The 26,270-nt window shown below is 43.2% G+C and overlaps 1 long non-coding RNA gene across 1 annotated transcript in view; it reads left to right on the top strand.

Moving 5' to 3' along the window:
• The window catches only part of LOC127387133 (uncharacterized), a 105,001-nt gene that overhangs the window by 15,144 nt on the left and 63,587 nt on the right, over nucleotides 1-26,270 (top strand). The window contains exon 2 of the long non-coding RNA XR_007890059.1: nucleotides 21,743-21,947. This is a non-coding gene — a long non-coding RNA (uncharacterized LOC127387133). The remainder of the gene's footprint in view (nucleotides 1-21,742; nucleotides 21,948-26,270) is intronic.

Consider the following 26,270-nt stretch of genomic DNA (forward strand, 5'->3'; position numbering starts at 1 on the left):
GCAGCTAAATCAAGACTTACTTGGCGAGTGTGCATAGTAGGGAACGCAGAAAATCCATGGCATCCATGGGAGCCAAGTGCTTTCACAGAGATTGTGTGACTGTCCTGAGGAGGACCACTGCAATCTGTGAGCCAAACAGGATGGATAGGCAGAGAATAAATGTCTCCTGGCATCAGCAGTGGTTGCAATGATAATTCCTGTTTGGATTTCGGGTCATAAATCTGTTTGTGGCTGCAAGGACACTTCCAGAGGCTCCAGCTTTATCCCAATGTTCAGAGCAATTTTTTTTTTACAGCTGGAGGGTGCTTGTTCCATCAGCTGGCACAAAGGCTGGCTCTCTGGCTCCTGGTTTCTGCCTTTGGGTATCTGAGGCCAAAATCCTTCAACTTCAGAGGAAGTTACTGACACAATCTCCCCTCTAGAAATAGAATTATGTCCCTCCTCTTTAAAGCAGGGCCAGATTGTCTTCAGCTTGCTGTGCAAAGCCCTTCCCCTGGGAGAGAGCCAGCCTGCTTTTTCTCCCAAAGTCACAAGTGTCTGTACCCCTGGCAGTTTTACAGAGGGTTGAACAAGTCTCTTCACTGAGACAGAAATTCAGAGTCTTTCTCAACCTCCTTTGGAAAGAGGGAGGTGGATGGGAAAGCAATAGCACCACTGTTAAGATTCCTGTGAACTGAGTTGGTTGGACTGGACACCTCTCACATACTGTCTTGATGACTCTGCAGTCTGAAGATGAAATAAAAGAGTGGTGAAGCTCTGGATGCTGTGGCCATAGTGGATCAGGAAAAAAGGAATAGCAAAGCAAAGGACAAAGAGTTGGGATTTAGTTGGACCACCAGGATGGGAGAAAAGTGAGACAAATCCTTGAAGTAAATTGCTCCAAACCACAGGGCATTGTGCTTGGGGGAGAGGCAGGGAGGGAATAGTTATGCAATTTCATCCTCAATCATCCCAAGGCAAATTATTGGACAAAGGGGTTATATTAGATATATTGCAGTTGGAGCCTAGTAGAGCATTTGATACAGAGTCTTACAAGATCCTTCCCTCCCTGCAAAATTGTTAGGCTTGTCTTGGATAGGAACTCAGTCATGGATTAGTTGAAGTGACAAATGATACATGGCTCTGATAATCAACCAGTGTGGCTGGTGAAAGTTGTCGGTGCATCCCTTTTGCTGAGGGCTCCTCCTGTGCCTTAGCGAAGCAGTAAAGAGCATTTTAGGGACAGTTTTAGGTGTGATGTTTTGCAAACATTAAAACATTACTTAGTACCTTGCATATGAAGCATGGTAGAAACCAGGAAGTTTGGTACATTTGATGGGATAAAAATCATGATAGTGATGGAGCGTTAGAGGAGGGAAAGTTTTTTCTATCTGAGAAAAAACACCTGAAAGCAAAATTCTTTAGGAAGGAGGAACCCTGAAAGCTTTAAGGTGAGAGGCAGCAAAGTGAGCAGTGTATAGTATGAGCTTGCATACTTGGTGTGTGTGACAGTCTAACAATAAGGTAATTGAAGTGAGGTTATTGGACCAGGCTGTAAACTGCAAGGCAGCATAACTCCATGGAAATCCATTGAGATTTGGTAGTTAATCCCTGCTGAAGATACAGTTCTGGTAGAATTTACTGGTAAGAAATTACTAATCAACTGGATTGAAATCAGAGCTGAAAGTAAGAGGGATGAGTTAAATGAATCTATGTCCCCTCAAATATTAAAGAAGAGAGTCTGCTCACCCCAGGCCAGAGGAGAAGGAGAGAGGCTGTGCAGGAGCCTGCCAAGATCACAGAGGTGTGGGAGCATTACTGAGCTATATGGGAGGACTTGGCATATGTGAGAGGAAATGGAGTATGGTACTAAAGCCCATTCCTTGGGAGCAAGACTGCTGGGTGGGAGGCAGCCTTGATGACCAAATCAGTCTTCCTGCCTCTGTCTATTTGGAGTCTGTGGGTTATAGCTAAGATTTCACTACAGGCAGATAATGAGTTTTTACCCAACAGTCCCACAGAAGAAGGAATTACTCTGCCCTGTAGTAGATGTGAATACTGTCTAGCCCAACCAGTTGTGGCTCAAGATGAGATTTTCTTTCTGAAAGCTGCCCACTTGCAATCCGGGGAGTCCAATTATGATGACTTTACCAATAATGAGCAATTGATCCAAGCAATTGGTAATTCATAGCATGGTCTTATGCTGCATCTTCAAACTTCTTGTACTCATGGCATTACCATGTATTGAATTTCAGCTACAGCTTGTTGTCCTCTGGCCCATCTGATGTGAAATGCAGGGGCTGAGGTCACATGGTGGAAAGGGAAGTTCTGTTCCTCTCTTCAATCTCTCTGCAGCTCCACTACTCGTGGTGGCATTTTTTCTGGGTTACACCAGATTTGGCCTTGCTATCTCTTGATTTGAGAGTAGATCAGGATGAAGAGGTGTGACTGATCACTCTTCAGTCCATTTCAGGAGAGAACTGGGTGGTCAAAAGGTTACTTTAAAAAAAAAAACACACAACTTCTTTTAATATCTTAATTTACTCCTGTTTTTGTGATTTCATTCTATAGAAATAGCTCTGGGATTGTTAAAAGCTGTTCTTTTAGCTAGTGGCATATACCAGAAAAGGCAGCATGCCTTAGGCAAGGAGTAAGCAGCTAGATTTCAAACACTCACTGAGGTTGGTCCTTCAGGTAACTCATTTAAAGAGTTTTGCTCCAACAGAAAAAGAGAGAAGAAAGGAGAAAGTGGAAGAGAGTATATTGAAATCTTTATTTAGTTCCAAAAGCCTGGAGCAAAGCATCAAAACACAGAGTGCCTCATCCAAGCCAAGACTGGGAATAGAATTTCCTTTTTATTCCAGTTGAGAAGTAGGTCTTGTTGTAAAGGGTTTGGGTGACAAAGCTAAACGTATTTTAAATTTCTACTCCAATCTATTTTTAATTATTCATGTGTAGATTCTTTTGTAGGGTGAACAAGGAATTTGCCAGAAGCCAGCCCGCAAAGGCTTGAGTTGTAGTTTTCCAGCAGACATCCTGAAAAAAACACTGTCACAGGCAATCAGCATCCTTGGGGAGGTGGCCTGTTAGCAGGGTGTTTACTAATTGGGATCATTCTACAGTGGATAATTGTTTGTGACACCCACGCTGATTGGACCCACAATATCTTCCCATCCTGCAAATGGTCTGTGACAGTTTTGATGAATTTGAAGTTTGGAGACTGAATAAATCTATGGAAGGGGGGAAAAAAAAAAAAAGCTTCCACTGGGAAATATATGTAGATGAGCAGAGCTCTGCCTTGGGTCAGCCTCCAAGAATGGAGCCACATGAGCACACAGAAAGAGGGGCCACTCAGTGGGTCTTGTCAGGCTTTCTATTTTTTTCTTCTTGTGTTTAATTAATTAAGAGACTGGGGGAGGACCAGCCATGTCAAATTAAAAATGGGAGAGTTGGTTTAGCTTGCATAGGACAGGGATGTCCTAACCAAGGACTTTAGGGCTTCCTGGGAAACTGCAGATTTATTGAAATATCCCTGGAATGAGTTCAGATGCAGGTCAGGCCTTCTTGCTGGCAGATAATAGTGAAAATCATGCAGATGTCCCCAGCAAACAGGCAGTTCTCTGGGCTTGGGAACAAGGATTGCAAGCATCATTTTGCAGAGGAAATATAGAGATTTTTTTTTTCTTTCTGGGGGCTGGACCCAAATTTGTTTTACATTTTTGCTACATTTGATGCTACCTTGATATATGTGCTAGAATTAAAAATTCCCCAGAAAGCTTCTTTGTAATGCTACAGTTTGGAGCACCTGGTAGCAGCTCAGTGCTGTCACAGCCAAAGTGAAGAGCTCAGCAGGTCTCAGGTCCCAAATTACACTCTTTTCTCAACTGGGTCAGCTTGTTTGTTTTTTTGTTTGTTTGTTTTTTGTTCCTTTTTCTAGAGGAGGAGTAGCTCCATCCTGGCTGATTTCAGGTCTAATAAATCATCATGTGTCCACAGCACTTTACAGCTGGACTGAGGATCACAGAACTGTAAGATCCTAGTCCCCCTGCTCAGAGCTTAGTTGTCCTTCTGGCCCAAGCATAAACTGTACAGGCAGAATAAGCACCATAGAACGTAATTTCACTCATTTGACAAAAATGTGGCTGTCATGCTTTGTCTGGTTTGCAGCTGCACTGCACCAAGGTGAGATGTGGCAGGTTTAGTCTTTGCAGTCAGGGATTCTGTAAGCTTCGTGCAGCATTTGCCAGATTTCAGACTGAGGATGAAGTTGCAGAGTTGATCTCAGGCCATGCATTGATGATATGGTATTCTGGGCTTCCCTGCTCCTAAGAGGTCCTAAGTGGTCAATAATTTTTCTGTACGTATTTCTGGAAGACTGTAGCAAAATTAGTACTGGACATGTATCAGGTCTAAGAATCCTCGCTACAACTCTCATATCCACTGCCTGGACTTTTTGATTGGGAAGTAAAGAATTAAAGAAGCATTACTTTGTAATAAGCTTGGCAAGCCAGGCAAGTTATTAGTGCTGTTAGGATAAACCTACATTCATGTCCTGAAATCGTTGGGATAGTAATGGCTAAAGCATAGGAGACAAGGATTCAGTGGTGTCCCAAGGCAACAGAGTTCATACTCCTCTTCAAACGAAGGTCAGTCATCCTCCTGAGCCAGAAACTATTTCTGGAGACAGAGCTCTCCTTCTGTAATAGACTAGCTCCACAAGCAAATGAAGTTCCAGATGAAATTGGCATGGAAAATTATGAGAAGCCATCTGTGATCTGAGCTTTGGAAAAGCAGAACTCTTTATATCATCTCTCATTTTCTTCCAGATCTCCCCCTTAACAGCCCAGTGAGAAGCATCCCATGAAAGCCCAGCTCACTGCGTATTTTAATGATGGTCCTTGTAGAATTAACCATAGCAAGCTGAGTGGTGGTATATGAAACAATTGCAAATTTCTCCTCCCGGTGGTTTTATCAAAATGCAAACCAGTTCTCTGAAGGTCTGGCTGGGTGCTGAAGAATCATTCAAATAAACTCATCACCCTGGGGCCTGGGATTCCACTGCACACATTTGGTACTAATTGATTGAGTTCGATGGTGGGAGAGAAACCAGTGTCTTGTCTTTGAGGAAAAGCTGAAGGTGCTTCATAGGAGATCAAAATCTTAACATAGAGTAAAAATATCAGGGCACTGAGTCATGCAGCTTCATCATTTATGCAGACATGTTGTTCAGTTCTATACAGAATCATTAACATAATGAGAACTCCACCTAGCACAGCAGAAGGCTGGATGGAAGGGTGAATAAAAATGCACAGGACTTGCCAATGGGGATCCATTGCCTATCAGATACTGGCCATTTGACACTCCACATTTAAGATTTGTCCAGGAAAACCCTCTAATTACAAAATAACTTTTTTCCCTAAAATAAAATTTTCAAGTATTTCTCAGCACCTTTCTTAGTCTTGTGTTGTGGTGGGGTCAGAAGACTTGCCCAAAGCCATGCAGAGAATGACAAAGTCCTGACTGAAAGTGTCCAGGTGCACTTTACAGTTGCCCCTTTTATATAACGAATGGGGTTAATTAACTGTTTCTAAAAATACATTAAATCTTTCCCCAGTAGAAAGAGCCAAGATACTCTCCTGGTCATGCAGCATTCCACCAAAGCCAGCAGGATCATACAGGAGTGGTGTGGTCCAGCTTTCTGGCTCCTATCAGAGGATTATGTCTTAAATGGGATCAAGGACTCAGTCTTTGAGTCAGAGCACTGGTTACGAGAGATGATCATTTTTATGACTCTTACCCGGGCCAACCTGTCTTCTCAAACCCAGCATCCTGTACACTAGCTTAACTCTGATAATCTTCTGGAGCTTGAGCAGATTCACAGGAAGGGCTGGACCTGGAAGGATTCCTGGAGGCTGTCAAATAAGTATCCAGCGTTTCAATTGCAGTAAGCTCCAGTGCATCTTCTTTAAATCTGTTTCAAGTTGTTTTTTCAGGGTCAGTGGAACACAGTATAAATCTCGGCTCGCTCAAGTCCTTCAGGCAGAGAATTTGGGGAATACATATGGAAATACTTTTGCCTGGTGTTCTCTACTCTGCACCCCTCCCAAACAGAACATACATTTGTGTTGCAGTATAAAAGGGAAAAACCTCCGAGCCTGGAGTAATGTATACAATTCAATAATATGTGAAATTCAAAGCCACACATGAATCACACTCATGTTTAACTTTCAGATTTAAGACCCTGCAGGTTGGCTGGCCTTTGTTCTGCTAAGTGGAAGGGGGCATTCCAGCCTCTCCGTGCAGAGTTCAAAAGCTGCCTCGGGTAACAAGTGCAATTGGCTTTATGGGCCTCATTGTGTTCTCCCTTCAGGGCATAGAAGCTACTGCGCAGGTTGGCCCCTTATCAGGCTGTTCAAAGGAAGAAAAGTTTGGATAGCAAAGGTTTGGCAGGTCACTGCGAGGGGCGGCTTGCAGGTTCAGGAGGCCAAGACTGGAAAAGTGATGATGCTGCAAGTCAGAATCCAGCTGCATTGGCAGGTCCGGGCAGGAGAAGCAGATTACACAATAACCTCTCCTTTCCTCTCACCCCCATCCGGTTTCCAAGCCCCATGTTTTCATTAGCGGTAGCAAATTTGCAGATTTTTGTGAGCAGCGTTTCATATTGGAGTGCTTGTCCCTGATGTGCCCTTGTGTGTTTGATTATTATGGACTGCTCTTGGTGGTTACCTTTGTCTAGGATTCACTCACTCATCCAAGTGCTGCAGCTTCCTTGCCTCTGGCTGCTCAGACCCCCATTCTACTCCCTTCTTTCTCTCTACTCAAAAACCTGTTGCAATATGCCTTTATCCTATCCTTTTCCAAGCCAGCTTGGCTTTCCAGGGCACCACACAAGCAAATTAAGCCACAGGGAGCAAAGACTATTCTTCTGCCTTTTAACAGCCTGCTACAGTAGGACCTGCCTGATACCTACACTGTCCTTCAATACCAGGGGGGTGCTGTGGCTAACAGGAGAATAAATTAATAAATAAATTTGCATCAGCATTGTAGTCTTGAGTGATCCAAGCAAAGCAAGGTGTGGCACTAGTGATGGTTATGCTGTGCCTGCAGAGATATTGGAAGTAACTTCAGGTGGACCAACTTGGGGGCTGGTAGCAGTCCAGCCATGGTATTGTGGAATCTAAGAAGGTAGCAAAATCTTCACCAGCAACTTGGCAAATGGAAATTAATCTACAATATTTTGACCACTGGCTAGTTTAAAGTGCATTCACAGAGCTGTAATGACATGTCCTTCAGCTTCCACATCCTAGTGTGTCATCCCAGGTAAGTCCTGAACTGAAGATGTTATGTCTGAATGGGGGAGATGCAATGAGCATTCCAAGAGTGCTTACAAATATCCTACAAAACAGGATATGGGACAGACTTCTTAGAAGTAAACACACTGGGTGACTCGGTGAGATTACCCATTGCCAGCAAGTGAGCCTGAACTTTGAAGTTAAAGTGTCCAGTTTCTAGACAGTGCAAAGGTTTTACACAGTGGAGTGAAATGCCAAATCCTACAGGCATGTCAGAGCTATAGTGTTGGATTAAGAGCTGTACATATAGTGATGACCTCTTGCTGTTGGGTCATCCAAAGACATTTTCTGAGCTAAACTCAGCTTCTGATGGTGCAAATCATTAATGGCCATCAAAGTGGTGGAAGAATTTGATCCTGTAAGGTCCTCTCCGAAACCAAAGCAGGAGAATTAAGTCTTTAACAAGGGGTGGAATTCAAATGCCTGTTAAGATCAAGTGGTAAATTCATCACTCTCACTTGCAAAATTGTGGGCTGACAAACTGAGCCCACCACCCAACGAGAAAGACAGCATGGCCTGAAAGAGTTTCATATAGGATACAAGCATAGAGGTGCAGCAGAGGGCATAATTTTCCTGTGCTGTCAGCTGGAGAGAAAATATTTTATACATCAACACTGAATTTAACCTGCAGTTATAAAGTATAGATTGTTCTTGTAGGGCCACACTGGGGTTTTAATGAAGCAAATGGCAAACCTCCCACTGATGAGGTTTGGCCCTTGGTAGCTTTGGCTCCTGAACTTATTCTGTGATGTCTTATATGTAGAAAGAGGAAAGTTTCCAAGCTATCAAGCTTTGATACAAACAATTTTTCCTATTTATGTCAAGAGGATGAAGTGTGTCCTGTAAGCAGCATGCAACAATTTCCAAAAGGCTGGATAATTGAATAGTACCTTGGAGTTTTAATGAGAGTTTCCAAACTTACTCCCAACGCTTCTGCAGTATCCAAATGGACTGCAACATGTGGAGCAGGCTTTCCAAATGCATCAAGCACTCCACCCCCATTTTAGGGGCTGTGTTAACTTGTTAACTTGAATATAAAGCCAGGTGTCTAACTGGGACAATCCCTGGTGTTTCATAGTTAAAGGTTGCCATAATGAGCAGTCTTAGGACATGGTGGAAGATCTCAGAGAACTTCTGTTGACTTAAAAAGGAACAGGACGGAGTTTAGCTTCTGATCTAAAGGTTTTGACACACAAGCAAGCATCTGTCAGCTGCCCAGTAATAACTTGCTCTTGGTATATTCAGACCTTGTGACAACCCACAATAAATGGAAAATAATTAGATTTAGTGTTTTTCTCTTGAACTCATGGGAAATCTACCCCATATATATAAAAAAAAAAAAAAAAAGATCCCCCAGGGTTATGAGCATGCATGTGAACCAAGAGAAGCTGGTGTGTGGCAGTTTGTTACATGACAATCACTCATTTCTGTGTCAGAGCTCTGTAACACAGCAGCTTCTCATTTTTTCTAACTTCTTTTGTAATTTCTGCTGCTTCCTGTCAATTGCCATTTTCCCTGACAGAAGGAAGAAGAGATTTCTGTCACAGCATTCACAGGCCAATACTGAAATGTGGATGCCCATATACTATTTCTTCTTTCTGTTTTCCTGACTGATGGAGATAAGCTGTATCTCGTTTCCCTAAGGGAACAAGACCCGTGGTGGTGTTTTGCTACAGTTCCTCTCAGCTTAGAATAACATGATGCAAACTGCAGCTTTTGTTTACATCTGTAAGGATGAGATGGATGCTCACTCAACCACTGGAGGCTCCTGTCCTGTAAGGTGGGTTATATCTTCCTACATTTGGAAGAAGTCTTTATGATCAGCCGTACTAGATCTTCCATTAGGTGGAGTGGGACTGGTCTGTGGTGGTGCAAGTGTCTTTTATCTCTTACAAAACCCAGTTAGGTGTCAGAGGTTCTCTCTGGAGAACCACCTACCTGGTGAAACCAATGGCAGGCTCACATGGCTGAGTGTCCTAGGTGGAGGTGTATTCAGGGTGCCTGAAGACACTATCCACAGTGAGCATTAGCTCTCTTGGCTGGCAGTAACAAGCTATTGGATGGAAAGGCAGCAGGAGCTGTCACATTTGGATCAAAGGTTATAATTAGTGGACTGTGAAGAGGAATACAGTTCCCATCACAGGAGGGGCAAGCTCAGAAAAGAAAATGTTTTAAGTCCAAGGTGTGTGAAAATGGAGAGGAGAGACCAGTGGTTCTTCGCAGCAAGGCAGGGATGACTTACACCTTCTAGAAACCTGTGTAGGGCTTTGCTTGGGTCAGGCTTAGCTCCCTGGATTCATGACAGTGCTCTGGCAGAACAGAATGTTTCCAATAAGCAAAATTGTTAAAAATACAGTTACTAACACTCTTTGAGAGAGTTAATGTAGGGCAAGAGGTTACGTCTAAAAGGACTTTTTCTTAGAAAGCAGTACCTGATGAAAGACTTGCAGTCTCTCTTCAGTTCATACAGTGGCAAAAATAAGATATTTTGGCCATACAGGAGGCAGCCACGTAGTTCATAAAAAGACTCAGAAACTTAACATGATCTTACTTGTAGAGAACTTGCTGTTCTTTGATCCAACTAACTCAATCCAGGAGGGCTTTAAAAGGAGAGAAAGAAAGTGTTTCTAATTAAAAAAATCGAAGAAAGTTTTCAAGAAGAAGAAGAAGAAAAAAACCCAACAACAACAACTGAAGAACATCAATTGTAGAATGATTTAATTTTAAAAGTTTCCTAATTCTCCCCATGTTTCGACATGAAAGGTGGATCTGTGGCCAGCTTGTTAAGTGGAATCACTTTGGCTACTGGCCCACACACATGGGTTTCAGGCCAGTTTCTGCCCAAGCTCCTTACTGCTGATGTGCTGCAGTGTGGCAGAAGGAGACAGATGGACGTGAGCAGGAACACTGTGGAATTGGCAGAGTCAGCAGTTGATTGGATGCCATTCTTACAGCTGTTGGATGTTTGAATTCGGGAAAGGAAAGCCAACTCGTGATTTTAAGACAAGGATCATTCTAGTCCTTCAGTGCCTCAAAAAGGGGAGTGACCAGGAGGGGCAAAGTCTTTGAGATTTCGCAACTTGTGCTTCTAAAGGTGACAAATTAGGAGAAGGGCTTTTTCTTTGTTGTTAAATCTTTGAGGGGACAATGTACATTTCTTAAGTAGGTTTAGGTCAGGACAAAATTTACTTGATCTTGAGTTTCACTGCAATTTCGATCATTCTGTCTGGCATCTGGTGCCCATTTATAAAGTACAAAATAAGGAATCACTTAAAAGCATGCGCAAGCAAATGTGAAATTTGTGCTAAAACAATGCACTTGGGGATTTTAATACAATAATTGACCCCTTCCTTGTTTGTCTGTCTAATGCTCACTTTGTTCTCTCAAGATCTCACAAGATATTGAATTTACTGGCTAGAGAAGGGCTGCAGACTAGAGAAAACAGAAAAAATTTGCTGAGAAAGCAGGAGAAGGGGTTAGTGGAAAAATCTTGTTTTCTCTGGGCAAAAAGCACTTAGTCTCCTTGTGATCAACATCAGAGACTCTCCAGCAATGGTTTGTTGTTTTCCCCTCCATTTGATAAAAAAATTTGGAGTGCCGTACAATCAATTTCAGATAACATTACACCAGTACTGAAAACCTTCCACCTGACAAATTCTCAGCTACCAAAGACAGTAGTGAGAGCCCTAAGCCCTCTTGCCCTTGCTCTGCACCTTTGTCATGCTGGAGGCTTTATGTATTTTGCAGGTAGATCTTAAATTTGTAATGTAAAAGAAAGCTGGTGCGTGTTTTGTGGCTGCCAGGCTGGGTGGGAGGAATGATGTGCTCAGTACAGAACAACTGGTCAGTACTGCACACCCCCCAAGCTTTGCTGTGGCATGGGAACTGTGAGACCTGCTTACTGCCACCACGGTTTGAAGTGCTCGTTCTTTGGCCCAGAATGTGCAACCTCTTCTGAAAACTAAGAATTTAGTGCTTGCCACATGTCTGGTCTCATGTCTCAGTGTCAGGAGAGAGCTACTGGTGCATGTCACTGAATTGTTCTGAAAGTAGGAACAGGGGCAAGAGCCACAGTTTCAGTGGCTTCTTTTCAATTGTCTCTTGTCTGCATCTGTTGCTTGTGTCCAGTCATTCCAGGCTCTTCTAGCCTGTTCTGGGTGAGACTACTTCAATCAATGACTGCAATTATTTCATTATTGCCTATTCTAGCTCAGGGACTGATGCTTAGGTCTCCAGCCTCTGATTTAGTTCCTTGCTTCTCAGATGCCAAGCAGCTCTCTGGATCCTGTAACCAGGCTTTCCTTATGCTGGCCGAACAAGTTACCAGCATGGCCTCATTCCTACCCCTAAGCATGCTTTATGTAGCCTCTTTGTTTCTCAGCATGTTGGTTTTACCTGTCCCAAGGAGCAAGTGTTCAGCAGAGGAAGGATTGCACAGCCTGGCCTCGATGCAGGACATCCATTTGTCTCGCTTGGAAAGTTTTGAGGTCTGATAATTAAGTGTTTCATTAAGCCTGACGCTGTGGTGGAGCCTGGAAAAGTATGTGCTGTGTGTTAGAGCACTTTCACGTGCTGGAGCACAGGCCTCTCTGCTAGAAATAGCCCCTGCGGGAGAGTTGTGGCTGCTGTGTCAGATAAAATTCTTGTCTGAAAGGATCCAGTGGGTCTCAGAGAGGAAGAGGTGCAGCTGATGGCAGCATGTCCCAGCAACAGGCTGTGCCACCTGTGGCCTCTTCTCAAGGAACATCCCAGGTGGAGGACATTGAGGGGGGTCAGAAAGTCCTGGGGAGCTAGAAGACTGTCAGAAGGGAAAGATGTGACTGGAAGGGTCCCATGGATGGACTCTGTGATTCTGTGGCATTAAATGTGGGGAGGTGATTTTCTCTGCATCTATAAACTGGAAGGCATTTGAGCATGACTGGTTCCCTGTCAGCTCCTTATCACTGTATTCAGGCATCTCTCCAGGAAAAATGGAGCCTATCAGGAAAAAGAGATTTCTCTTTTACACTGAGTGGTTCTGCTGCAGACAGAGACACTTTTTGGTCCTGTGGTTTGATGCAGCTATGCTGATATACATCATATCTCCACTAAAAATCATTTTTGTCCTGAGAGAGGGCAAAAATGCCTATCATGATCAAAACAGTTCTATTTTAGAAAGAACAAAATGAGAACTAAACAGCAAACAGTTCCAGTAAAGGGAGTTAGGTCTTAGAAGGAGACTTATACCCCCAGCACATCACTGCTGTCAGGTTGTGCTGTAGTCAGTCATGTCAGCATTTCATTGGCCAGTCTGAATTTTCCAAGAGCCAACTGGGTTTAGAGGTTGTACCTGTACAAGAAAGTAAAACCTTGGATGATGCTGAGAACTCCCTGTTTTGGTGCCTGTGCACGGACAGAAGATGTTTACAGTCTCAGTTAGATAAAGAATATTCTGCAGTTGGAAGAAAACACAGTGGAGCATTTCTTTTACACCAGAATGACCTGTGGTCTCTGCTTTTCTGTTCAGCATGTTGTTTATTGCTCACAAACAATGGAAACAGCTCACATTTAAAGTGTTTGCTCATCTTAAAACCAAGACCCAACCAAAAAGGAACTATCTGAAATAAGTTTTCAGCAATAATTTACTTCACTATAATATGAACAAGCTTGAACTGAAACGTTTATGACCTATGACTTGTCAGATTTTTCTTCACAGACCTTACCCTTTAGCACATTTTTCATGATAATACAAGCCAATCTGTTTATTATTTTCAATTTTAAAAAGTAAAAAAAAATACTGCATCCTCATGAAAATTGCCTCATTGTTGGGCTGTTTGAGTGGTCAGTGTAATATATCATTGTTTGATCTGGCACAACCATCTATTTATAAGCTAGTATGTGTCAAACTATTTTTTTGGCAAAACTGGGAAGACACCTGGTTTAGTTTAGATTCCTTGCTTTGTAATTCCAAACATCGCTCCGTCCCCTTGGATGGAAAATGCAGGCTAGGATCCAGCCTTAAGAGGGCTGCTGTCATTCACAAGATGCTCAAGGGCCTTTGCTCTCAAGGTTCATGAGATCATAAATTCTTTTTTAATTTTTCTTTCTTTTTTTTTTTTTTTTTTGTATTCCAAGTCTAGGCACAAACCCAAAGTCGGGTACATATTAAATGTGAGGTGCAGTCGGTGCCATTCACCGCTTCAGAGAGAGTTGCATGGGTTGACCAACAGAGGTAGCAGCAAGGCAGTTAATCAGAGTTCACTGATGAGATCAAGAGGAGTGGGTCACCTTTGCAGAGCTGTCAGAAAACTTGGGGAGACAGCACAAGCCTGGGCCATGTTTGGGAATGGGAATTAGAAACATTTTATTTCTGCAGTTAAGTAAGTTTAAGGGAGCTGATGATTGAGCTGCTGTTGAGAGGCACTGTTCAATAACAGTGCAATAATGCCTTTACAGAGGTGTCTGCTTTACTAGTTCCCTCGTTAGAGCTGATCTACTACATACTGTATCAGTACTAGATTTTAGTACAGTTCCCCTTTTGAGTCATAGAATCACACAATCATGGACGGGTTTGGGTTGGAAGGGACCTTCGAGATCTTCTAGATCCAACCCTCTGCATTGCCAGGGACACCTCCCGCTAGACCAGGTTGCTCAGAGCCCCATCCAACTTGGCCTTGAACACTTCCAGGGATGGGGCTTCCACAGCTTCTCTGGGAAACCTGTTCTGGTGTCTCACCACCCTCATAGTGAAGAATTTTCTTCTAATGTCTCACCTAAATCTCCCCTCTTCAAGTTTTAATCCATTACTACTTGTCTTCTCACACCTTGTAAAAAGTCCCTCCCCAGCTTTCTCGTAGGCTAGAGTCAGCTAGATCATGCTGATAAAGAAGATTGAGGATTTACATGTCACTGTTTCTTGGTTGTAAAGTTCAAGAGTTGCATTCATGTTAATTTCAAGTATAATTGTTTACAGGTCTCATAAAAGGGCACTGAGATCATCATTGTCAAGTGACTGGTATGATGAAAGTTGTACTGGACAACGCTGTGTTCAGCACTTACATAAATGTAGTAGTAAAGATGGGCAAGAAGACAAGGTGAGAGCAAGAGAGAGGAGGATGAGAGAAAAAACAAAGGTGTAGCTCCTGATCATGTGCTGTGTTCCTGGTTACACCAGTGAACCTGGTCCTTTCTGTCCAATAACATCATACCATTGCATCATTACCATGTTCAGCCTTTAGCAGGATTTGTTTTTCCTCTGTGGTGGATCTTCTCTCTTCTAACTGAGAAGGAGCCCTTTGCAAGGAGCTGGCCAGTTGTCTAAATAGGCTCCAGCCCCTTTTGATTATTTTCCCTTCATCCTCCTGGTGAGGGAGATAGGTGGTCTGGAAAACAGAGTCCAAGTGAAATGGTTCATGCCTAGAGCAGCTAAGCAAAAATATGCTTTGAGGCCAACTTATTTTTCATAATTTATCTTGTAATGTAAGCCAATGCAGTAGTTTAAGAGAAATTTGTTTTAAGCCTTAGAGGGCAAAGGACTTGTATGTTTAACCACAGGCTAAGTTTGACTTAAGTACACTGAAGTCAGCAATGACTGTTACCTCTGTTGACCTCCTATCTCCTACCAGGCAAAGTCCTTCTGTTTCTGCAGCCCATGTTTAAACACTCCTCAGTAATGCAGCCTTGACAGTACTCTGGGAAGAAGAAATAGAGCTTGGTTGTGAGTGGACAAGTGGTTAACAGAGGCAGCTGAACACTTATCCATGCTGTAAGCAGCACTGTGTCACCATTTCTAATGTGTGTTTGGTGCTCAGTTGTGCACTGAGTGAAGGGTTAAGCACCCAAAGCCAGGGCTGGCACCTTGCTGAGAGGGCTGTGAAAGGCTGCCAAAAGAAGGAGCAAAAAGAAAAGGGTGTCTGAAATGTTTCCTCTCACGTTACTTCCTGCTACTGAAAGTACCTGCAGACTGGATTTTACCAACTTTATGAGATTGTGCTTCACTGTCAAGAGTGCCCTGGTGTGTGGCAGGGCTGTGTCACCCCATGGACAGGCTTTCTGCTAAAATACAGTAGTGACAGCCTTCTCTGTCACAGGCCTCATGATACCACACCTGGCGAAGTGGAAGAGATACACTTAGACCTTCTGTAGCCCAGAGAGTTTCCAATCCACCTCTTTCCATTTCATACTGGGAGATAACTTGGGATGAGGGAGTTCTTAAAACTTTGTACGTATTTCACTGGGTGACTTATTGCAAAATTCAGAAGCCATCTAGATAGATGAGGTTTGTGCCTTATCTTCCTAGGTTCTGATACCTGAAATCCATCCAGCTTGCACTGGATGTCCCTGAGTTGTTTGCTTTATTGAGCCCTTACTATGTCTTCTACTCAAAATGTGAAGTGTCATGTTCATATAAATGGAGCATCTTCTCTGATAAGGACATTCCTTTTCTTAGTTGTCTACTACTAACTGCAGGCTACTTAAACAAATGGAAGTGACATGGATATGTATAACAAATACCTTCGTTTAAAACCAGACAATAAGAGCCTAGTCTGTGCTGGTTTCTGGTCAGAAAAGGTAGGTAAGCTAAGAACGTAGAGAAGATAAAAGAAAACACTATTACCAGGAGTCAGTAAAAAGGGCTACATTTTCTGCTTTTGCAGTAGAGATTCTTTCCTGTAACTTTTGCAGAAGCAATGGGACAGACTATCCCCCACTATATAATTTCTTTGAGCACATATTTAGCTTGAGTTGACATCCAGTGAGAGAAGGCAGGATGTTGTGGATTGGAAGCATTTCATACTGACTCTGTATGGACTGAGAATTTGGTCCTGGAGAGAGTGAAACAGTTTCATATTTTTTTTTTTTTTTTCCTATACTAGTAGATTTCTGTAGAAGCAGCACTTTCCAGCTTCTAATAAAACATAAACATTGTGAACATCTTTCAAAGCTTTTAAATGTAATTTTTGATTTTTAAATGGTTCTGTGTGTCCAGAGCCTGAGACAATTGCAGACTTTAACAGATTCCTTAATAAACGTGAACACCTTGAGCTATTTTTTTGACTGTTACCAGCCTGTCCTTGAAGGATGTGAATGTCCTTCAGTTTCCTGCAAGGGATGACATTTTATTTCTTGTTTGTCAGTTTTCAGGATCCCAGGATCTTTTGTTATCTGAACCTCCTTTTTCTGAAACATTGTGTCACCCTTACTGCTGCAGAGCTTGATGGAAAACTTAGTATTTCTTGGCCACAACGTGCCAGCACTTACCCAGCAATTAGAGAGCAGAGATCCATGGTAACAGGAATATCACTCCAAGAACTTGCATCAGGATTAAGAGTGTCTTTTTACCCTGCAGTCCATGGCTCATCTTTGATGTGTTCCCTTAATACTTTCGATTTCTCTGCTTCCTGTTGTACCTCTTTATTACAACTAATGAGCTCAGTCTTTTACATTTATCCATAATATCAAAATGGTAAAGAGGATTCAGGCTGTTGGAAAAACTAAATTACTTTGTTTTCCATATACATGATGAAGTCCCAACACAGGATCCTTGCTGCTCTTGAAGGCTTATTAGCTGAGCCCTGACTATGGACACCACTTCTAGTCCTGTACATATCATAGTAAAAAGCATGGCCTGTTCCAGTGGTGGAGGCATAGATTTATTTTATGAGCATGTTACACAAAACACCACAAACTAGTAGATTCTGATTTTTATTTGGTGGTAATCTTGATCAATAGCAGCTAAATCATTTACAGAAGAAAAAGAAACGGGAAGAAAATTTCACATTTATATTCCAGCTGTGCAAAGGGATCTTGGGTTTTTCCTCATCCTCTCCTCCCAGAGCTTGTCAGCAGAAAGAATTCATAGTAATAAAAGCCAGACTTATTTCCAGTGCAGGTGTTTCTAGAGTGATTGTAATCTTTCTGATTAACTGCATCTGCAAGAGATCTCATCGGTACAGGCAAAGCAGAAGTTATGAAGGAAGGTGCCTCTAAAGCAGTAAACTGACAATTAAAATAATATTGTAGGCTCTGAGACGTGGGATTTCATGGGGGTTTTGGAAATACAATAAAGATAGGTCTGAAGATGTCATTATGCCACCAAAATCTTTGAAGCCCGCAGCAGCATTAATAGACTGGCAAAGGAGCCCAACACGATTAGGTAGTGCTGAAATCCAGCTTTTGGAGATTAAGCTGCATTATTGAGATCAGGGGCCCTTATCAAACTCAGTCCCAACAGACTGCCCTAAGTCATCAAGGAAATGGCTGCAGAAAAATGCTGATCTTGTGAAAATAGCATTTTACTGCTCGTGAAAGTCCCTGGGACGACAGCCTTGGAGACTGGGGTCTGGTTTCCTCCTGCAGAGCAGCACATACAGTCTGGTACTTTACACACCAAGTGGTCTCATGCTGTATTTGGAACAACAAGATTTAACTGAGATGGAAATTGATTAACAGTTGCTAATCAAGGCCACATTTTCTTCTAGCCTCTCAGTTGGGGCACGTGAAACATTTGTGAGTGGTTGTCAATCCGAGCTGAAGTTTTAGTGAGGGCAGGATAGGTTTCCATGTGTTAAGTGTATATGCTGTAACCTGCCTAGAAGTTTTCATAGTCTCAGTAGAGCTGTCACAAAAGGGGTGGCACTGTGAGAGGTGGAGTAGACCCCAACTTCCTGATGGCAACACTGTCCCCTTCTGCTCACCCATGCTACTGCTGGCAGATCTTATTCCAAATCTTTCTTGGTTGCCTGGGACTGAGATTTCTTTCCCCTAATACTCATCACTGCTCTGAGCCCTCCAGTCATCACAGGATATTGTTCTTGCAGCAACTTTTTGAGGTGAGAAGTTACTTCCATGCAATAGCTGATTGTTGAGGACACGTCAGGATTTGAGTGCAAGTCCAAATCCCCATTTTTGAGACAATCCATCCTGCATTCTGCTTTGTGGTAAAACCAGCAGACAGATGGATGTGTGGCCCAAACAATTAAACTGTTCCTTCTCAACTAGAGGCATGGCAGTCCTTTGGTTTTCCCATCATCACTTGGAGAGAGGCAAATGAAAGGAATCCTTCAGTGTCATACAGCCATGACCTAAAGTCAAAAGGCTGTCTTAAGTTGTTACTGGAGAATGTCCAGTTATAGAAAGAAAAATTCTTGCCAAATCAGCTAGAGAAAGTTGACTGAAGTATGTTTGAACAGACAGATTGTTCAGTCATCTATGCAGCTGGCTCAATAGAGGAAGCAGTTATTCGTGGGTAATTGGAAGCAACTATGTGTACATACGTATAAAAAAAACTATATAAAAATATGTATTGCACAATCTTACTAGTTGTCACCATTTCTCTCAGTGAGAAGTCTGAAATCCAAGAGTAATAAGGGGAGAACTCAAACCTAGAAGTTCAGTGTCACTACCTTCCCACCCCGTCTCCCCCAATAATCCCCTATTTTGTCATAGGAGAGCACAGCTCTGGATATTGCTGAGCCCTTGTTCTGTGCAGTGGGAAATGGTGTTTCACACACACTAACCAGCTGCCCCCTTCTGTCCTGCCTTAACAAGCCATACCAGGTTTCCTTTGCTTCATCATATCTTGTGGATCAGGGAAAGCCATTTGGTTCAGTGAACCTGGGTGCAAAATCTGCAGATGGAGTTTCATCAACAGCTAAGTACCAGCGCAGAGCCACGGCATGTACTTGCTAGCAAAACATTTCAGATGCCCCCTTCTGCATTCATTTGCATTCTGGGACTTGACAGCAGCACCAAATTTGGGATTTGTTTTGGGATACCACAGGAAGAAAATCTGTTCCCTTCGAAGCATTTACCCTTCCCTGCCAACCTGCCTCTGTTGGGATAACAGCAGGACATGGCTGCTCGGGCTCTGGCCTTTCTAGTGGTAACTGGGGGGTTAAACTGAGCCTAAACTACTTGTTCTTCCAACATACCCTGCACTCCTCACCCTCCAGGATTTATGGTCATCTAGTCACATGTTTAAAAGATTATGGGAAAAATACGTAAATGAAAGTTAATAAGTGTAGCAGAGTGGTGTAAAAGCAGACTTATTAGCAACAGGATGCAAAGCTCTGCACATGCTACATTTTTTTTTTGCTGGAAACACCATCAAAGAGCTTTCCAAGGCTGCAAGGCCCAGATGGATTTTACATCTTTGTGCACCAGCCCTGAGCCAACACTGAATTCACAGGTGAAGCTGACACCACAGCACATGGGGAGGTGCCTGGGTTGTATGTCTGTCCCTCACCTGGGCTGCAGTTCTGGCTCCCAGGATAGGTGAGGTCTCCTCGGAAAAGCGGGTGTCATTTGCCAAAATGGTGCAAAGGACAGCTTTGCTTCTGCATTGGGGTTTTAATGAGGCTTTGGCCTTTATGCTGAAAATACACATCACAGCTATTCCCTTTCCAGGCTCCTTGGAGCTTTTCCTCCTCTAGAGGCTACACGTCGTTTTGCCAGCAGCCAACGGGGCAGTGCTTTAACCTTGTTCATTTCTCCCCTTGCTGGCAAAGTTTGGGACTTAAATAGCAAAACACCAGTGCCACGAAACACATCTGCTTGCAGCACCCACAGCGCTTATTGCTAGGATTTCTGCAGCAGCAGCAACCAGTCTGGGCAGCAGGACACTGAGCAGAGAGAGCAGAACCCTGTTTTCCCCAGGGCATCTGCCTTCCCTGTTGCAGGCTCTGCTCTGCTGGGAGAACAATCCTTCTGGTGGGTAACAGATGGAGAGATGTCACACATCCAGTACTCCAGGGGGAGAACCAGAGACAGGCCTCTGGGTATACTCACGTTTTCAGGAAAAGGTCTAGACTGCAAAATTTGGGAATTCACATTATTTATGTATGAAACAGTTGGGTATACTTACAGAGCCCCTCTTGAATTCCATAATACAGTCTGTCAGCATACCAGGCTGGATCCCATTCTGTACCTGGAGATGTAGCCAGCATCCCCACTAAATTCCCTGTCTGCAGTGGCGTTTGATCTCTGATTGCCCAAACAACATGGATCCCTTTTGCATCAGGAGCAGAGGTGGGGGCAGCAGGCAGCTCTGCACTGCTCTCTGGCTACTGGGAAAGACAACACAGCATGTCAGCATGTCCAGAGCCCAGATCCAAGCTGTGCACGCATGGGCCAGGGATTCTGCAGTGCACATTGGTCCCCATGATGGGAAACCAGATGGGTGTATTCAAGTCACCTTAAATCTGGTCTATGGAAACCTCAAACTGAGGCAGCCCTTAAAAAAACCCTAATAAGCCCTCAAACAATAACAACAAAACCAGCATGGGACTAAAAGCTGGAATGAGGCACTGCCAGGATTTCTCTTGGCAACCCGTCATTCTAAGAATCTGCTTCTTGCCACACTTGTGCAAGGCACATTATTGAACATTTCCTGACTGTTTGCCCATATAAATGCTGTCCAAATAGTGGGGTCTCACCTGCTGCTTGGATACATCTGGCCAAGCTGCAGTGAACACCATGCCAGGGCCTGATGGGAGTCCCCACAGGACATGCTCTGTCTGTTAGGTTCTCCAAAGAGCCCGGGTGATGAATGATAGCACTAACATTAAACAGCTTGCCTCTGATGTTTTTCAAGTGTCCCTCCCCAGCAGCTTGCCTGCTGCCCTGTCTTCTAGGAGATAACCCAGCACAACAGAACATTACCTCATTAAGAAAGCTAGCTCTAATTAAAAACAGACAGGGCATCACCTCCCTGGTATTAGCTTGAAGGGTCGACACTGCCATCGAAATTCTTCTTTGGAAGATTAATGTCTGTAGGCATTGTGAAGAGTGATGGTCTTAGAAATAGTCAGTTTGGAGCAAATATTTGATGTGATGAAAGGGAGCATCAACAATGAAAGTTGTAATCATGGGGCCTTCAGCTGTTCATGCCATACTCTGGAGGGGGTATGTGTATGTGGGCTGTGTGTGTGAGAGGGATCTCCCCATCCCAGGCTTAGAAGAAATGGAGACACATGGTTTTGTCCAAACTTCAAGTTAATGCCATTGTGACACATTGTTTGGGCCCAAGTTCTGTATCACTGCAATATACCTGTCTGCACCCAAAGAAACAGAATGCCAGCTGAGGAGTATCAAGAACAATTCAAAGGACATCCATGGCAGAGCCTTCTACAAACATCCTGTCATATCAACTCCTCTGTTCTTCCCACTACTCTGAGTTTCAGGGTAAATAAAGACCAGGTAAGAGCTGGATTTGGCTGGCCCCTGAACGGATGGAAAGGGGAAAATTAATCATATCCATGAACTCACAGCTCAGTTTTCATGGCACTCAGGTTTTTCTCCCCCGATGACTCTCTGGTTTATTTTAAACCAAAGGTTTTAAGTTCAAAAATGACTTAATTTGGAATAATGTGAAGCAAGCCAGTAGCATAACTGAAGTCACTTACTACTTATTTTGCCTTTTATTCCTACAGAACATTTGGTGCAGAGCACTGCCAGACTTGTGCAGAATTCCCATTGCAGGAGTGGCCTGACACAATGGAAGCACTTTTACTTCAGGATTTTACTGCCACCACCTGACTGATAAATCTAAGGCCCTCAGGTGATGAGCTCTGCCCTGGAGAGCAGCAGCACAGGCTTCAGCGAGCCCTTTCCACCCCATTCCAAGCTGCCCCTCAGGTATGCCAATACAAGCAGTTGAGTTGTCTGCTGGTGAAACAAAACCTGTTGTTTTTTTCATGTGGATCAGTTTCCTGGGATGGTTTGTGACCCTGTCACCCCGAGCAGTGGTACTGACTTAAGTCTGGCAGGTGAGATAAAGTGAAAAAATCCCAACAACCAGGCACCCCAGAAGCAGCAAAAAGTGTAACCTGCATCTGTCCTGTGGGACACTGTTTTCAGCAGGGCAGTAGAAGAATAACTTTCCTGTAGTCTTGGCTGTTCACCTCTAACCTCAGAGTGCCAGAGCTCACTGGTTTCCCTCCCAGAGGCCCCAGTTTCAAGGTCTACTACTGACAGCCTACCTAGGAGCCCCTTGTTTGGATGGTGTGTTCAGTTCACATTAAACTGGTCAGTAGCCAAGATATAATAATACCTAAATAGGCTCACATATCTCTAAGGGAGCCCAGAGGTCCAGAATCATTGTGGTTATCTCCCATATGCATACAGCTGACAGTAGCCTGTTTTAAGATTGGGTACTAACCTTACCAGGTATCATCTGCTTGTCTGAATCAGAGTTTCCCAGTTACTCAAATCACAATTATCTCAAGATGATTTGAGTACTAAGCAGCTTTTTTTTTTTTTAAATTGATAAGGGGATCCTTGAAGCCATGAAAAGCCTGAGTAGCAGCCCACTATACTGCAGAACCTTTGCAACACAAAAGATGCATTTTAAATTGTCAAGCAGGTTGTCTTTGGGAGGAAAAGCTGAAGAGGTTTCTTTGGGGAAGGGTGGCATGACAGAAAAAATGTATGTGTGTAGATATCTATGGATACAGACTTTCTCGTTCACAGTGTGTCGTTTTGGTTCAGAGTTTTCCTGGGCCACCTTCCATATCTCTCTCCCATTTTGAACATCCTTTGAAGCAACTCCTCCAGAAGGCTTAACTGGACTTGGTCTGTGACCTGAAAAAATGGCTGTGTCTGAAATGCAGATGTCATGGGCAAGAATTTCAGATCATGGTGCCTACCTGCAATACTTTGTGAAGAGTGATAAATACAAAACATATACTTGGTCAAGATGAGGACACATTGCTTCTTAATTAGCTGGTCTCCTGGAATACAGATCTAGAACAGTATGATCTGTAAGTTCATAACACATTTAGTGGCAACAGGTATCCTGGAAGAAAGCTGCTCATCTGCTGTGCATGTCCCTCCCCTAGCAAATGTTTGGCTCAGAACCTAAGCAACTGAATTGAGATTTAAAACTGAAACTCTAGACTTCATGCTCACCTTAATGTGCATGTAGGGACCTAAGAATGGATTTCATGGGGAAGAGCCAATCTGGATCCTTGCCCAAGTCTTAGTCCCCAGTGTCAAGGCTCAAGAATGATCAGGTGTAATAAAAAAAAGAAAATAATAAAAAAAAAGTTTCTTATTTCTGAGTTCTCCAGTTTCTGGTTCCTGCCAGTGTTCAAAGTGAGACTGTCAAGTACTCCAGGAACATCTGTTTTCTAGCAAGACCCAAAGTGTCAGGAAGACATGGAAATGTACCAAGAAAACCTGTTATCAGGAGATCATCAGTCTAGTTATAGAAGGTCATCTGGAGAGGGCAGGAAGCCTTAGCAAAGCTGGCAGACTTTTGAGGTGCTTCTGTCAGTAGTTACAGCACAATTTCACTGGGTTCTCAGAACCATAACTGACCTTACAGCTCCACATGGACTCCTACCCCTCCATTTATGGTGGAGTTCAGACTTACAGACAAGTTCTTTTAATTCATTATGCAAGTATGATCCAGAACTCTTCATGGTGCTTTAAAGTGTTACAGGTTTGGAAAACTTAACAAACCCAGGCAATAAATGACTTTTTCAGTTTGCTTTTGAATAATCTGCAATAGTCATAAAATCAAAGAGGAAACAATAGAATTCAATATTCACACATGTTAATAACAGAATGGAAATGGCTTTTAAAAACTCTCAACCTCGGTCTGTCCTTCATCCTTGATAGCTCCTCAAGGGGTGTAAGTGGCAAAAATTCTGGTAGAACAGAATAGACTTCTCTACTTCATGACAAGACCCACACTTCCATTCTAACACAGACTAGTTCCATACTCTCATCTTCACTTGCACACAAGGATGTAACTACAAATTAAACTTCTTGCAGCTGTGAAAGTTGCTAAAGGAGAGGGAAGAGCTTGCAGACCCCCTTGTTCCAGCAGATCAGTTTATTTGGCACTGCAAGTATCACGTTACACATCTGTCCCTCAGAAACATGTGCATCTAGTTTCCAAATTCACCTTGAGTTACTAGTGAGTTGTTGCTCTTCTGTGCTGCCCATCATAACCTTCATAGCCATGATATGGCAATTCTTAAAACATCCTACCTTTTTCCTTCCAGGAACTAGGTAATCTTCCCCATTCTTTGTGCAAAGAATTGCTGAAAACTTTTGATCAAGACATAGTTTCTTCTTTGCTTCACCAAATTCCTCTAGCAGATAAAGTATTTTTTTTTTTCTCAGTAACTTAATACAGTATGAAGGGACGTTCCTTCAATGCACCACCTTCCAAGCTGGTTGCTTGCAGCTCTGCTTAGTTACTGGGATGCTTGCCCCAGAGCATTTTATAGCATAAAAAGTCCATAACTCCTGAATTCTGACTCAGTTTAGATCTAGTGCAATGAATTGCCTTGTTGAGCTGTTCTCCCCTCAAGGAAGGCTGGCATGTGGTTCTGCATATAGGGTACACTTAAAGGTTGTGGAATGTTCTACACTTAACCCAGACCCTACTTTCATTTTCAGGTAACTGTGCAGTAGTAGATTCCATAAACTGTCCCAACAAATATGATGAGTTTGCAATTTCAGCACATCTTTCAGAAGAGCTGAGGCAGCCACAGCTCCTGCAGGTTACCTGCCTGCTGAAAATCACATTACAAGATCACCTCATTACAGTAGTCTTCAAGAAGGTAGCACATGTCCTTGTTGTGCACAGGGGGGTGTGATGAGAAGTAAAAAGATGAAACAAAGCAAATGTTGGCTGACTAACGTTTCCTGACAGCAGAACAAGGAAGATTCACTATTCTCCAAAAAGGAGTCTAGTGAGTCATGGCAGGTGATAGGTCATCTCACTTAGATCTGCCCTGACAAATGCATATGTTGGGTATATCTAACTTTCTAATGTACCAGGAGACAGTGTTTTTATAGCGCTAGTTACTTCACTCATCAAGGTAATTGCTTTCAGCTGAAAACAGCTACACTCCCTCATGCCTGCCTCTTGGCAGACCAAGCAGACACCTGCACTAACTAACCAGGGCTTTGTAATACCCAATGAGTAACCTCTAGAAGTTCTGCTCCTCTAGAAATGAGTAAACTGTCACCTGAGCTGCTGGCACCTCGGGGTAATGCCTGTCACATGTGATGGGAGCATCCCAACACCCATTCCTTAGCCTTCAATTGCTGCAAGAGGATGTGTCAGTTACTCCAGGGTTTCCTGCATCTGGCAGGCAAACTCCTGTCCTTCTACGTTACCCTAATGCAGAAACTGCTCCACCCTGCTTCAGAAGGCTTGTCTGAATGTGGACAGATATTTGTGTTACTTTCTTTTACTGCAAGCTGAGGCCTTTCAAGAAAGTAAGACTTGAAAACAGAGCTGAGCAGAGAATGTTTCTCTCTTTCTCTAAAAAACTGGGAATCTTAAGCTTTTTTTTTCCTGATGAGAGTCATTGCAAAACCAGAAATGGCTCACAAAAGACTACACATATTCCCTTGGGATGTGGTACAGCCCATCTTCCATCCTGGCTCGGCCTCACTCAGGACACTCTTGAGTTGTCTTGGCTAAAAGTAACAGATGCATTTCTGACAAATTTTAGCTAAGCCATTTTCCAGCAGAGGACATGTCAAAATGGTCCTAAGCAGAGCTTGTAATGGAGTCAATCAGTCAGATGTTTTGGGAGGTTCAATGGTTAATTCCAGCTTCTAGTTCTGTAGCAGGCAGGATTTGGCACAGCTGGGGCTGGTTAAATAAGGAACTTGAGACTTGCGATGACACTGCTGCAGGCCTGAGCATTAGCCTGGGCTAATGACAACACATCTCTCTTCTCTCAGCACCAAAGGTAACAATCAAAGTGGTCTCGGATGTGCCTTGCTCATCTGCAGATCCAGGATGTTTCAGGCTGTTCTGCACAAATCCCAGAGCACAGACTCAGTGATGATCTTTACTTGCAGCAAGTGAATGGGGCACACTCTTAACCTCAGTTTCTCACTGATGCTTAGACTCCCTATTTTAACACTAACCTTCAATTCCCACAATCCTTTTCCAATGAGGAAAGGGCTCTTAATTCCCCACAAGCC

This window comes from Apus apus, chromosome 7 (genome assembly GCF_020740795.1).
Source record: "Apus apus isolate bApuApu2 chromosome 7, bApuApu2.pri.cur, whole genome shotgun sequence".
Classification (NCBI taxonomy): Eukaryota; Metazoa; Chordata; class Aves; order Apodiformes; family Apodidae; genus Apus; species Apus apus.